The following is a 12,501-nucleotide window of genomic DNA, read 5'->3' as shown; positions in this document are numbered from 1 at the left end:
TTTAATGTTTAGTCTTGAGAGAGAGAGACAGAGACAGAGAGTGAACAGGGGAGGGGCAGAGAGAGAGAGAGAGAGAGAGAGAGAGAGAGAGAATCTGAGGCAGGCTCCACACTGTCAGTATAGAGCCTGACACTCTATACTGCAAGATCATGACCTGAGCCAAAGTTAGACATTCAACCTATTGAGCCACCCATGTGCCCTGGTACAAGAGTCTTCTTAAAGATATTTTAATTTTTTCTAAAAATTTTACAACTAATTATTTATAAAATTAGTAATAATAGTTACAATATTTTTTTTAAGGATTTGTCTATTTATTTAAGCAATCGCTATACCCAACATGGGGCTCGAACTCATGAACACAAGATCAAGAGCCACTCGCTCTTCCAACTGAATCAGCCATGTATCCCAGTAATAGTTACATTATTAATGTACATATTAGTACTCTGAACGAGTTAAAATATCCCCCTCCTTATAACCTTATTCAAGTATGGATTCAAACTTTGATACTATGACTTATGGCTTCCTTGCACAATTTATTATGCACATACATTCAGATTTTATGATATTCAGTTAGCAAAATAAGGTCACATAGTGTCAAAACAATTTTTGAGTCTTTCACTTTCTTAAATACTTTGAATCTGGGTGTAGGGAATTAGTGTTTAGTAAGTATTTCTTTTGGCTTTAAACTGGAATTAAGTGATTAGTTTTGTTTGGTCACATTTGAGGATAGTGGTAGAGTATTTGAGACTGAATAACTTTTGGTTACCTACTAGAATACCATTTCTGAGGATAGAGGACTGTAATTCTTTTGTTAAGTAGTTTACAGTCATTTATTTGTTTGTAATGGACCATGTAGATAGAGGTAAACAAGACAGATATCCTAGCCTTCAATGAACTAAGATTCTAGCTGGAAAGAAACAGAAATCAGCATATAATTAACATAAATGAGAATTTCAGACACTGAAAGTGTCATATGAGGATAATATAGGGTAAGATGATGTGAAGGGAAGGCTTCTTTTTAAATTGAAATCTGAATGACATGGAAGGTGACATGTGCTGATCCAAGAAAGAGTGGTCCAATCAGAAGAAAAAAACTGTACAATGCTCTGAAGTGGGAACAAGATAGTGGGCTTGGGGTTCAGGTGAATGTACAAATGGCTTTTATCAAAGGCAAAAATATGAGTGAGAACTGTACATCTGGAAGCCATTGGCATCCATGTGGAAAGTTAAGAAACGAGAAAATACATTTGGATATTGTCTTCTTTTAGGTTCCACATACTCAAGGTTAATGTATTCTTGTTCAGCATTCCAACTGGAACATCAACTGGGATTCTATTTTTCTAAACTAAGGGAGATTGTACAAGCGCTCTGGAAGAAAAATGTTGCCTTTTCCTAAAGGGGAAGACTAGTGTGCTTACAGATGTGACAATGATTTCTATGCCATATATCCCTTTCATTTTAATTAAGTGCAACTGGAAATTAAAGGCTTGAGTTTCAGGATTGATTCCTTAGAGCTTAGACCTGTCACTTCAGTCAGGCTACATTTTGTCCCACTACCAAGCAGGGCACTCTACCTAGAATTAAAGGTACAGGAGAAAAATCCCTGAGATTGTTCAATCTCTCTGTTTCCTTGTCTATGTTGGCATAAAATCATCAAATTTTGGTATGGGCATTTCTGAAAATGAAGGCAGAAATAGTGAAAACAGAACTTTAAGCTATGTTTTAAAAGTTCGTGCTCCTCCCCTAATAAAGGACATGTGTTTTAAACTAGGTTAATGCTTTTTCTGGATCTCCAATTATAGTACATCTTCATTTTAGGCATGAATAGCTTACATTTTCATTTCCTGAATTATCTGAGCTGAAAAAAAATCATCAGAGTTATGCAGTTCAACCAGATTCTCAAATCTTTTTAAAGAAACTTTCCCCCAATAGAGAAAATAAATCAGAAGGATTTAGGGTCTGCATGAATATTGTTATTAGCAAACCTTGTAATATGTCAAATTTTGAATATGAAGAATTTATTACAAGTAGTAATTATCTCTCTAGATTCCTTGAGCAGAGAGAAAGTTTTAACACCAACACTGAATGTAAACTAATAGCACCCTTACCTACACTCTATTTTCTGCCCACCCAGGAGAAACAAATCATCTGTGAAAAAAATTAATAGCCTTCCTACTGTAATGCATCAAAGCATTATGATCCCATTTTCTACTCTGGACTTTCTCAACATTAGAACTTCTTAGCAAGGCAGTAGAATAATTGGCATTAGCAGATATTGAAATTAGTATTAGATACTGTAGTCAACTGTTGTTTATTCTGGGCCAGGACATTTGGTATTCCCAAAGAAATCTAGTTGGCCAAATATATTTTCCTCAGAATTCATAAAAAAAAGGAAGAATCCGAAATAGTAACAAATTATGTGGTTACCTAAAATCAACCTATCTATGATTTTCTGATGCACAAGAATTTTCTTGCTGCACAGAACACGGAGCAGGCTTTTACTAGGAAGTTGGGAGTCTGATGTGAAGAAGCTGAACCATATTTTGTTTTGCAGTGCTAACTGGCAATCACTGAGGTTCACAGATTCCTATTTCTGAAGGCAGGGATGTGGAAATGAATCTGTGATAATTTATCATCAGAAACATGAGAAATGACTAAGTATCATGCAAAATATTTAGACCTGGTAGATAGAGTTTGGAGGGGAAATTTTTAAATTTATTGTGAAGTTGATTTAATTTTATTTTAAAACCAATCAAAACAGTATAAAGAGGTAAAGTGGAAAGTCTCATTTCTACCTTCTCCCATCCATCCGGTTTCCCCTCTTCTCCCCAAGCCAAGAAACTGTACTTATTTCCCACATATTTATCCTCCCAGAGTTTCTTTATGCAAATTCAAGCAAATGTGGCTATGTATTTGTATTCCCCTTTCTTACTGCTGTGAAATAGTTTATGACTGGGACAGTTATAATATATATGCTTATGAGATATGTGTATGTGCCATGCCATCAATGTATCTTCAGTTCTCACAACAATCATGAAGTAGGTAGTATTTTCTCCACTTTACATATGAAGAAACTGAAGTTCAAGGGAGCTAAAACATGCCCCACATTCACACATTGTTGGTACTAGGGTTCAAAGCCCTCCCTTTTGCACTGTTTGTATAACTTCAGCAGTTTAGCCCTTCTGTGTAGAACTATCAGGACAGAATCCTGCTGCTCTTAAACAACACATTCCATTATTGTTGCATTCAAAGAAACTCATGGGAAGTTTAATTTTTTTAATTTTAAAAACAAAACCTCTTCTTTTATAATATTGTTTTTATAAATAAGAGAGTGAAACTCATGTTAAATCCAGCTATTTAGATAAAAATCACTGTTAACATTTTGATGTCTCTCCTAAACTGTTTTGTGTGTAACTTGATATCCTATCTTGCAGCATTTTGGGGGGAATTATGGATTGGCATAAACTGATCATTCTCAACACACTCATGCACACTGTTAGTTCCCTATGTAGTTACTCGGGAATCCAGAATGTCATTGGTAGTTGAGTGGCCACAATGGGCAGGATCAATATAGCATACTTTGGCGTGATTTTTCTCCTGGTTCCAAGTACCTTAGTGGGATGCATAGATGCCAATAATAATGTCTCTACACAGTAGAGGAAAGAAATGAAAAATTTTTTTCACTGTGTACAGCCCACAATGCCATTCCAAAATAACTTACCCTAATAGCCTACATGCTTCCACTTAGGCAAATGTCTACAGACATGTCAATTCTTGATGCACAGTGTGAGCTTACAAGTATATGTTTCATGTTTCAAGTATATGTTTATGGCGTTTCACATACTCAGATAATGTCATTCTATAGTCATAAACAGTTTCTTTTTGATACACATTCACACTCATCACATTTTGGCCAATGAAAGCCCTTTGAATTGAGCTAGCTCCTTGTCAATACCACCAGGAAGTTTTGAAAGTATCTTGTTTTCTTTCCTTTAGATGTGCCAGCCCCACTTTGAGTTCCCCCATTTCAGAATCAGATTCTAGAAATTAAATTTCGGCACTAGGACTACACATTATACTGTTTCATATTATTCAAGGGTTAGAGAATGATGACAAAGACCTATAAGACTTTGGTGATAGAATATTTACTTTTTTCAAAATATTAATGAATTTATGTTGCTATGTCCATTTTAACATTTATTTATATTACTTAAAATGATAGTTGATTAATAGATAGTTCATGTGAATTTTTTCTATAATTTTGAGCTACAGTTTTTCTTTGTTCACTAGCTCTGATATTCCATGATATATATTGTCTTACTAAACTGTGTATTGAAATTTCTATGTTACTCTCAAATTTGTAGTTTCAATTTCTTTCCTTCTGTCTCTTAGCTTTAACATTCAGAAATTTAATGTACAGGTCTCAGTTGTTTCTTATGTCAGGCATTACTGGAACACAAAATGCCTAAAAAGGAAAATAAGGCCAACTTCTTTTCAAGGGGAATACTAAAGAAATAAAGTTATGGGCCAAAGGGCTAAACTATAGAGACAGTAAAAAGATCAGTGGTTGCCAGTGGTTCAGGAGGAGGGAGGAAAGAAAGGATGAATAAGTGGAACAGAGTGTTTTAGGGCCATGAAACTATTCTGTATGATACTGGAATGGTGGATACATATCATTATACATTTATCAAAACTCATAGAGTATATAACATATATGCATTTTAGTTAACAATATATCATTGCTGGCTCATCAACTATAGAAGTGTACCGCACTAATTGAAGATGTTAGCAAGAGGGGAAACTGTGGAGAGGGAGACTTGTGGAGAGAGGATATATGTGAGAACTCTGTACTTTCTGCTCAAATTTTCTATAAACCTAAAGCTGAAAACCAATGTCTATTAATTAAAAAAAAGTTGTAGGCCTTCAATATTTGAAAGACAAGAGACACTTAGATAAACTTTCAAACTATTATTAGATAATAGAAATAATGGGGTCATTTAAGACAAATAGAGTCGTTTGGGGTCTTTAACCTATATTTATCTTTAAAAAATTTTTATTTATTATGAAAGTGTAATGACATACAATTTATATTAGTTTCAGGTGTACAACATAGTGATTTAACAATTCTGTGCATTACTCAGTGCCCGCCTTATATGTGGAATCTAAAAATCAAAACAAACAAAAACCAAATAGACTCTTAAATACAGAGAACAAAGTGGTGGTTGCCAGAGGGGAGGAGGGTGGAGGATGGGAAAATAGATGAAGGGGATTAAGAGTTACAGATTTCTAGTTATAAAATAAATAAGTCATGGAGATGAAAAGTACAGCACAGGGAATAATATTGTATATTTACTTTTTAAACCCCATTATTTTTCTGAGCCCTGTTCTTACTACCTTGTCTGTCTAAGTCATAAGTGTTGAACTCCAATTTCTTTATGGCCTTTGAATGACTACCACTCTTCTTTACCTTAGGAATATATTAGTTTGCATATTAATATATACTTAAATATACAAATAAAATAAAGAAATAAAATATGGTAGATGCTCATTATATGCACCTATGGGGCAGTCATACACATAACTTACATGAATTGATCTTAAAAATATAGTCCAGAGTGGAGTGCCTGGGTGGCTCAGTCAGTTGAGCATCCAACTTCAACTCAGGTCTGATCTCACTGTTGGTGAGTTTGAGCCCTGCCTCAGGCTCTGTGCTGACAGCTCAGAGCCTGGACCCTGCTTCAGTTTCTGTGTCTCCCTCTCTCTGATCCTCCCCCACTTGCACTCTGTGTCTCTCACTCTCAAAAATAAATATTAAATTTTTTTAAAATACAGTCCTGAGTAAAAAGATTAGAAACAGAATGAGATTTGTGTGAATTTAAAATACGTATTTAAAAAGCAACAATATACATTTTATAAGAATACGTGTACATTTTAAATATATCAGAAATAGTTGCTTATGAGAATGGGGGATGGGGATAAAAGGGAATAAGTTAATAAAAAAGAGAAGGGTCTTGCTTGGACCAATAAAAAATTTATTATCCAACAAATATGAGTAGTTTTTGATAGAAGTCATTGTTCAAAAATCCACTGATGTCACACTTTCCTCAGTGACCCAGTGGTCTCCTGCCTTAGACTCGTCAGTTTACATCCAGGACATACTTAGCTTACATTCCCTCCTTCAGATTCTAAGTACCTCTTGGGACTCTGACTGTGGTGATTTGGATTTTTGTCCTATTCCCACTCTTAACCCAATCTGCAACATTCCAGTTATAGATTGGCAGGAACACACACACACACACACACACACACACACACACACACACACCATCCATTCCAGATGTAAGTAGAAAAAGTGGGATGACCACAGACATCTCAGCAAGGCTTGTTCATGGCCCCTAACTGCCAATCTATGTATAGTTCGGTCCTTGTAGACTGGGGCACATTTTTGCTATATAATATTTCTCTTTTTCTCAAAGCTGACATCACTTTTTCAGAAAAACTTGTACTTGTATTTAAGGGAATGTTGATAAGCATTATGCTGTCCCTTGTCTTGAATCACATAGTGTTAACAGGCTACATTCTCATCTGTGGTGAGAACATAGTCATAGACCAGGTGACTCTAAACAGGAGTTTTGCTTCCAGCTGCTTGTGCTCTGGAAAGCCTGCTTCCTTGCACATCATTGCTTTAATTTCCTTTTCCTGAGAACTAGTGATTTCTGCAAGCTGCACTGTAAGATGATCAAGTTGGGCCATTCAGTTGTGGGAGATTTTTTTTTTTAAGTTTATTCATTTATTTATCTTTGAGAGACACAGAGACAGTGTGAGCAGAGGAGGTGCAGAGAGAGAGGGAGAGAGAAAGAATCCCAAGCAGGTTCCACACTGTCAGCATAGAGCCTGATGTGGGGCTCGAACTCCTGAAACCATGAGATCATGACCTGAGCTGAAACCAAGAGTTGGACGCTTAATGGACTCAGCCATCCAGGCGCCCCCAGTTGTGGGAAATTATAATGTCAATATCCTGAGATCTTTCCTCTTGACCTGCTCAAATTCTTTAGAGGAGACCCTTTCAATTTCCTGCCTAAAAAGTGAAGTTCTAGTTGTCAATTTTCTGGAAACTAAATGGGTGAGAGGTTGGAGGTCTTAATGTACAGTATGTATACATTCAGTGAATTGTTCTCTTTTCACTATCATACACTATCACATTCTCAACTGTGCCTGGTGTCCCCTTATTTAAAAACCCCATCTGGCACCTGGGTGGCTCAGTTGGGTAAATACCCGACTTCGGCTCAGGTCACAATCTCGCAGTCTGTGAGTTTGAGCCCTGCATCGGTCTCTGTGCTGATAGTTCAGAGCCTGGAGCCTGCTTTGGATTCTGTGTCTCCCTCTCTCTCTGCCCATCCCCCACTCATGCTCTGTCTCTGTCTTTCAAAAATAAAAAATAAAAATGTTAAAAATAAATAAATAAACAAACATTAAAAACCAAAACCGTTTAACCTCTCTGAAAAATAAAAAGCCAGCTACCTATGTTTTGCCGGGGTAGAAGAGGGGTTCTTGGTATCTGACTGCTCTTTCATTTCTTTTGTGAATTTTCTATTTGGTTGTTTTTCTCTTGTAAACTTATAAGATCATTTGTCTACTTACTTTATTTAAAATATCTTTTGTCCATTTACTTTAGGACTATCACTTGTCTATTTGCTTTATAGTATCTTTTGCCATCCAAATGTTTTAAATTTTTATACAGTTAAACATATGTATCTATATATCTATCTACCTCTATATATCTTTCATATTAGTTAATGTTAAGTTTCCTCTCTTGGTTAAGAAGGTCTCCTCTACTCTATTTCACATGTCATCTCCCCAATTTTCTTCCAAGTTTAATATTTCTTTATATTTTACGTTTCAATCTTTATCTATCTGTAATGCATTTTTTAGTAATGTGATACAGAGACATTATTTTCTTCCATATGAATAGCCAATTGTGCCAAATATATTTCTATAAATAAACCATTTCCACTTATTAAATTAAAAATAGTACTTTGCCATATGTTTTATTCATAAAAATAGTGGGATACTATTTATTAATTATCAATTCCCTTCACTGAGCTATTTGTTCCTGTGAAAATACCATATTCATTTGACCACTGTGAAAAGGCAAGAGCCTATGGATGTCCAGAAAAAACAAGTCATATGTGAAGGATCCCAAATTAGGACCATGACTAGCCCTGGTCACTAGAAGGCATTGAGGCACCGCCTTTGAAAGTATGAAAGAAAATGTTTCCAATCTAGAAATTTTGTGGTAGAGAAACTATCAATCAAGTATGGTGGTCCAATGAAGGTGGTTTTAAGCATAGAAGATTCCAAAGTGTTTACCTCATGCACTGTTTCTTAGGAAGCTATTGTATTCTATCCTTTCTTAGGAAGCAAAAAATCAGAGGAAACCAAGAAAGAGGAAGAAAAGGGATATCAGAAACAGAAGATGCACTGAGCTGAGAGGGTAAGAAAGTCGCCAGGATAATGTTGAAGGCCCATCAGGCAGAGCTGAACACCACTATGATTGGTGCAGGTCAGAAGGTTCCAAGAGATCAGGAGGAGGAAACTGATAGAAACCTGATGTGTCTGTGTTGAGAGGAGATTTACAAAACTGACACAGAGTTAAGGCTTGAATAAGTGATACATATGTAGAACATTAAGTAAATGATTAAGCAGTAACATAATTATTCGCTCCAGAGAAAACAAAAAGATGTGTAGAAAAGCAGTATAGTTCATTTCATAGTTCATCTTTGGATGATATTTACATAGTCGTAGTATCAAAACCCATGGTCTTTGTTTGATCTTCCCTGTATACGTGTAATAATGGTGAGGAGATGGACAAGGGTGTGAGTGTGTGGTAGGAGCAGGAGGAGGAAAGGTGCTATTACTTTTATGTAATACGAACATGTTATTTAGAGATATAGAGGCAAATTCCAAAATAATTAATTACTTGAAAGAGAAGCAAGGGTTGCCTTTGGAAGGAGAAGAATTGGGAGAGAGTAGATCAGGGAACGGCTGTTTTTCATAAATAAACCCTTGTAATGTGGATTCCTTAAACTAAGACTCAAGCACAACTCATAAAAATAGCAACTAAAAATAAAAATAACGTTTAAATGAAAAAATAAACAAAGTGATTTTCAGGTTAAAATCTCCCAGGTACATTTTGTCCTATTTCAAGTGAATTATTATTATTATTATTATTTTTGGGGTTTGTTTTTGAGAGAGGGAGGGTGCAAGAGAGGGGCACGGAGAGAGGGAGAGAGAGAGAGAAGCAGGCTTCATTTGAAGCAGGGCTAGAGCTCACCCAAAGTAGGGGTTGAGCTCATCCATTGTGGGGCTCGAATTCATGAACCGTGAGATCATGACCTGAGCCAAAGTCAGATGCTTTTCAACTGAGCCACCCAGGCGCCCCATAAGTGCAAGATTATTTTGGTAACATTTCAAAAATGTATTAAAAACTAGCATGGGGGCACCTGGGTGTCTCAATTGGTTGAGTGATTTTGGCTCAGGTCATGACCTCATGATTTGTGAGATCAAGCCCTGCGACGGGCTCTGCGCTGAGAGCATGGAGCTTGCTTAGGATTCTGTGTCTCCTTTTCTCTCTGCCCCTCCCCTACTCTCTCTCTCTCTCTCTCTCTCTCTCTCTCTCTCTCAAAATAAATAAATAAACATTAAAAAAAACTATCATGAATTATTTAAGTGGCTCCACCTTTCCTTAATACCAATGCAGTTTCACAATTTAGAGCAAGTTCTTCCCAGATCGTGTGTACACTTCCTCGCACAGCAGTAGGGTGAGAATGTAAATGTCTTGAGAAATGTAAAAGGAAGGCAAAGGTCCCAACTTGAGAGGCGATTCAGGGTTCAGAAAAGTAGTTCTACACTTTGGGTTTATTTTTAATTGGTGGAAAAAAATATAAGAAGCATACCTGCTCTATTTCTGTTCTTGTTCCATTCTGGCCTCAAGCACAAGTGCTAAAAATCGATGAGCTCTTCTAAATTTCCAGTGCCAGTGTTCAGATTCAAGACATTAATAAGTTCAAGTCAGTTTGGGGGAAAGCAGCTCAACTTTGATTCAGACTTCTGTCTTGGGAAGATTGGTTTCTTGCTTCTTATCTTCTCACATCTTTTCTAAAGGTATTTTCTTTCTCTCTCATACACGCCTGCGATTAGTTTATATCAAAGCCTTTTTCTCTTCTTTCAAAATGATCTGTTCCGTGAAGTATTTCAGGGGCGAAGGACCACCTACTATTTTACAATGTCCCATTAAATGGATCTCTGTGTCATCTTTATGCATCCCTGTGGACTTTTAAATCCAAAGCCCTTCAACAATAATGTTTTTGTTCCCTATTCTCTGCATGCCTCTTAACCATTTGAAGGCAATGTTACAGAGATATGAAGGGATAGTACTAATTTATGTAATTCAGAGTTGAGAGGTATAATCCTGACATATGAAGGGGTAAAATATGACTTAGGTAAATGTGTATGACTTAGGTAAATACTTTAACATCTGAGGGATTACAGTGTAATTTGCTTTCACATTTTGTTGATATATTACACATTTTCTATCAGTTATCAGATATGCTACAAGGCTCTAGATAGTTTTGGACATGCTTATTGATGCTCTTATGATTTAGTTCTCCCCACCCCCACCATCATGTGTGTGGCCAAGTTTTTAAAATATACAATATGTCACATACCCATAGAGAAATAATTAGGGCCCATGCAATTCAGACACTTCTCTTTAATGGTAACTGTTGTTTGTTGAATATATTTGAATCCCCATTCTGATAAATATATACAATTAAATATACAAGTGGGTTCTGATATTGTTGATGAATTCTTCCTTATTAAGGTAACTGGTGATAACCCTAACAACTATGGCTAAGTGAATGTTGTATTACAGTATATTCTGTTCTGGTCTGTTCTTGCCTCCAGACACTTATAGCTGAATACTGTTATGTGTTCATGCACTTATTCAAATTATGGCCATTATGTCCCGGGATTTTTTGTCAATTAATGTCTATGTAAAGCATTGCTCTTCTTAGGGGTGTGCTGCAGGTTGCCCTATGGATCACTAAAGCTCTATGTCCTTTCTTGAGCACCGAGTTTATATAGTTATTGTTTTGGTACTGTACCCTCTCTGTAGGACCAGCATGCTTGAATGTTATGTCCTCTTTACCATGCGGCCATTGGAGAGATTGAACACTGCTTTTGTGGGAAGAGTCTTTTCCTACTGGGTCTTGTCCTAAAACTCATCTGTTTTTCACTCAAGCCTGAGAACTTCCTGTGAGTCAATATTAGCTCAGGTTGATACTGTTTAATCACTCAGTAGTTTTGGAGGGGAGAGGGTTATGCATACACACACGTGTTTGTGTAAAGGTATAAATGTGTGTGTATATATATATATATGTATCTATACATATATTACATTTATATGTAAAATCATGAAAATTCAGGCTATTTTATTAGGTGCCGGTAAGAATGGGTCTTCCAGTCCTGTATTCAGTTTCCATGGCAAGGACTTCAGGGGAATTTTTTGAGAGAATATGACCTTTATTTTCTCAGTTTTATGTCTCAAAATGGGCAGAGCTCAGGATGTTCTTAGCTTTTTCGTAGTTCCCTGGTATGAAGCTGTTATCTATTGTTTTTAAATGAAATATTTTTGAGTTTTTTATTTACATATTTGCATATTTTATATTTTAATTAATAACTTTTATAATGGGGAATATATGATAAACTTATGCTTTCAACTTACCTGGGGTTTTATATTTAAAGTATGTTTCTTCCAAACAGTAAAGTGTAGGGTCTTGCTTTTTTTTTTTTTATGTTTACCTTTTTATTTATTTATTTATTTATTTATTTATTTATTTTTTCAATATATGAAGTTTATTGTCAAATTGGTTTCCATACAACACCCAGTGCTCATCCCAAAAGGTGCCCTCCTCAATATCTATCACCCACCCTCCCCTCCCTCCCACCCCCCAGGTCTTGCTTTTTAAAATCCAGTCTGACCAGGGAGCCTGGGTGGCTCAGTCAGTTGAGTGTGTGACTCTTGATTTTGGCTCAGGTCATGATACCAGAGTCATGGGATTGAGCCTCACACTGGGCTCTGTGCTGAGCTGAGTGTGGAGCCTGCTTAAGATTCTCTCTCTCTCTCTCTCTCTCTCTCTCTCTCTCTCTTTCTCCCTCTGCCCTTCTCCCCCCCCCCCCCCACACACACTCTCTTTCTAAAAAAAAAAAGGTCTGACCATCTTTGCCTTTCACATGGAGTGCTTAGTCCACTTAAAGTTAATGTAATTGTTTATATGGTTGGGTTTTAGTCTATCATCTTGGTATTTGATTCTATTTGTCCTACCTGTTCCTTATTTTTCCATGTCTCCTTTCTTGCTTCTTTTGGGTGAATCACTATATCTAGTATTTCTTTTTATTTCCTCTATTGACTTTTAAATCTATACCTCTGTGTATTTTTAG

At 36.3% G+C, this 12,501-nt stretch overlaps 1 long non-coding RNA gene across 1 annotated transcript in view; it reads left to right on the top strand.

The window, feature by feature from the left end:
• Window positions 1-12,501, top strand: part of LOC131509979 (uncharacterized) — a 224,790-nt gene that overhangs the window by 81,472 nt on the left and 130,817 nt on the right. The window contains exon 5 of the long non-coding RNA XR_009260840.1: window positions 8,418-8,494. This is a non-coding gene — a long non-coding RNA (uncharacterized LOC131509979). The remainder of the gene's footprint in view (window positions 1-8,417; window positions 8,495-12,501) is intronic.

Source organism: Neofelis nebulosa, chromosome 4 (assembly GCF_028018385.1).
Source record: "Neofelis nebulosa isolate mNeoNeb1 chromosome 4, mNeoNeb1.pri, whole genome shotgun sequence".
Lineage (NCBI taxonomy): Eukaryota > Metazoa > Chordata > Mammalia > Carnivora > Felidae > Neofelis > Neofelis nebulosa.
This window is presented reverse-complemented; position numbering and strand designations above follow the sequence as displayed.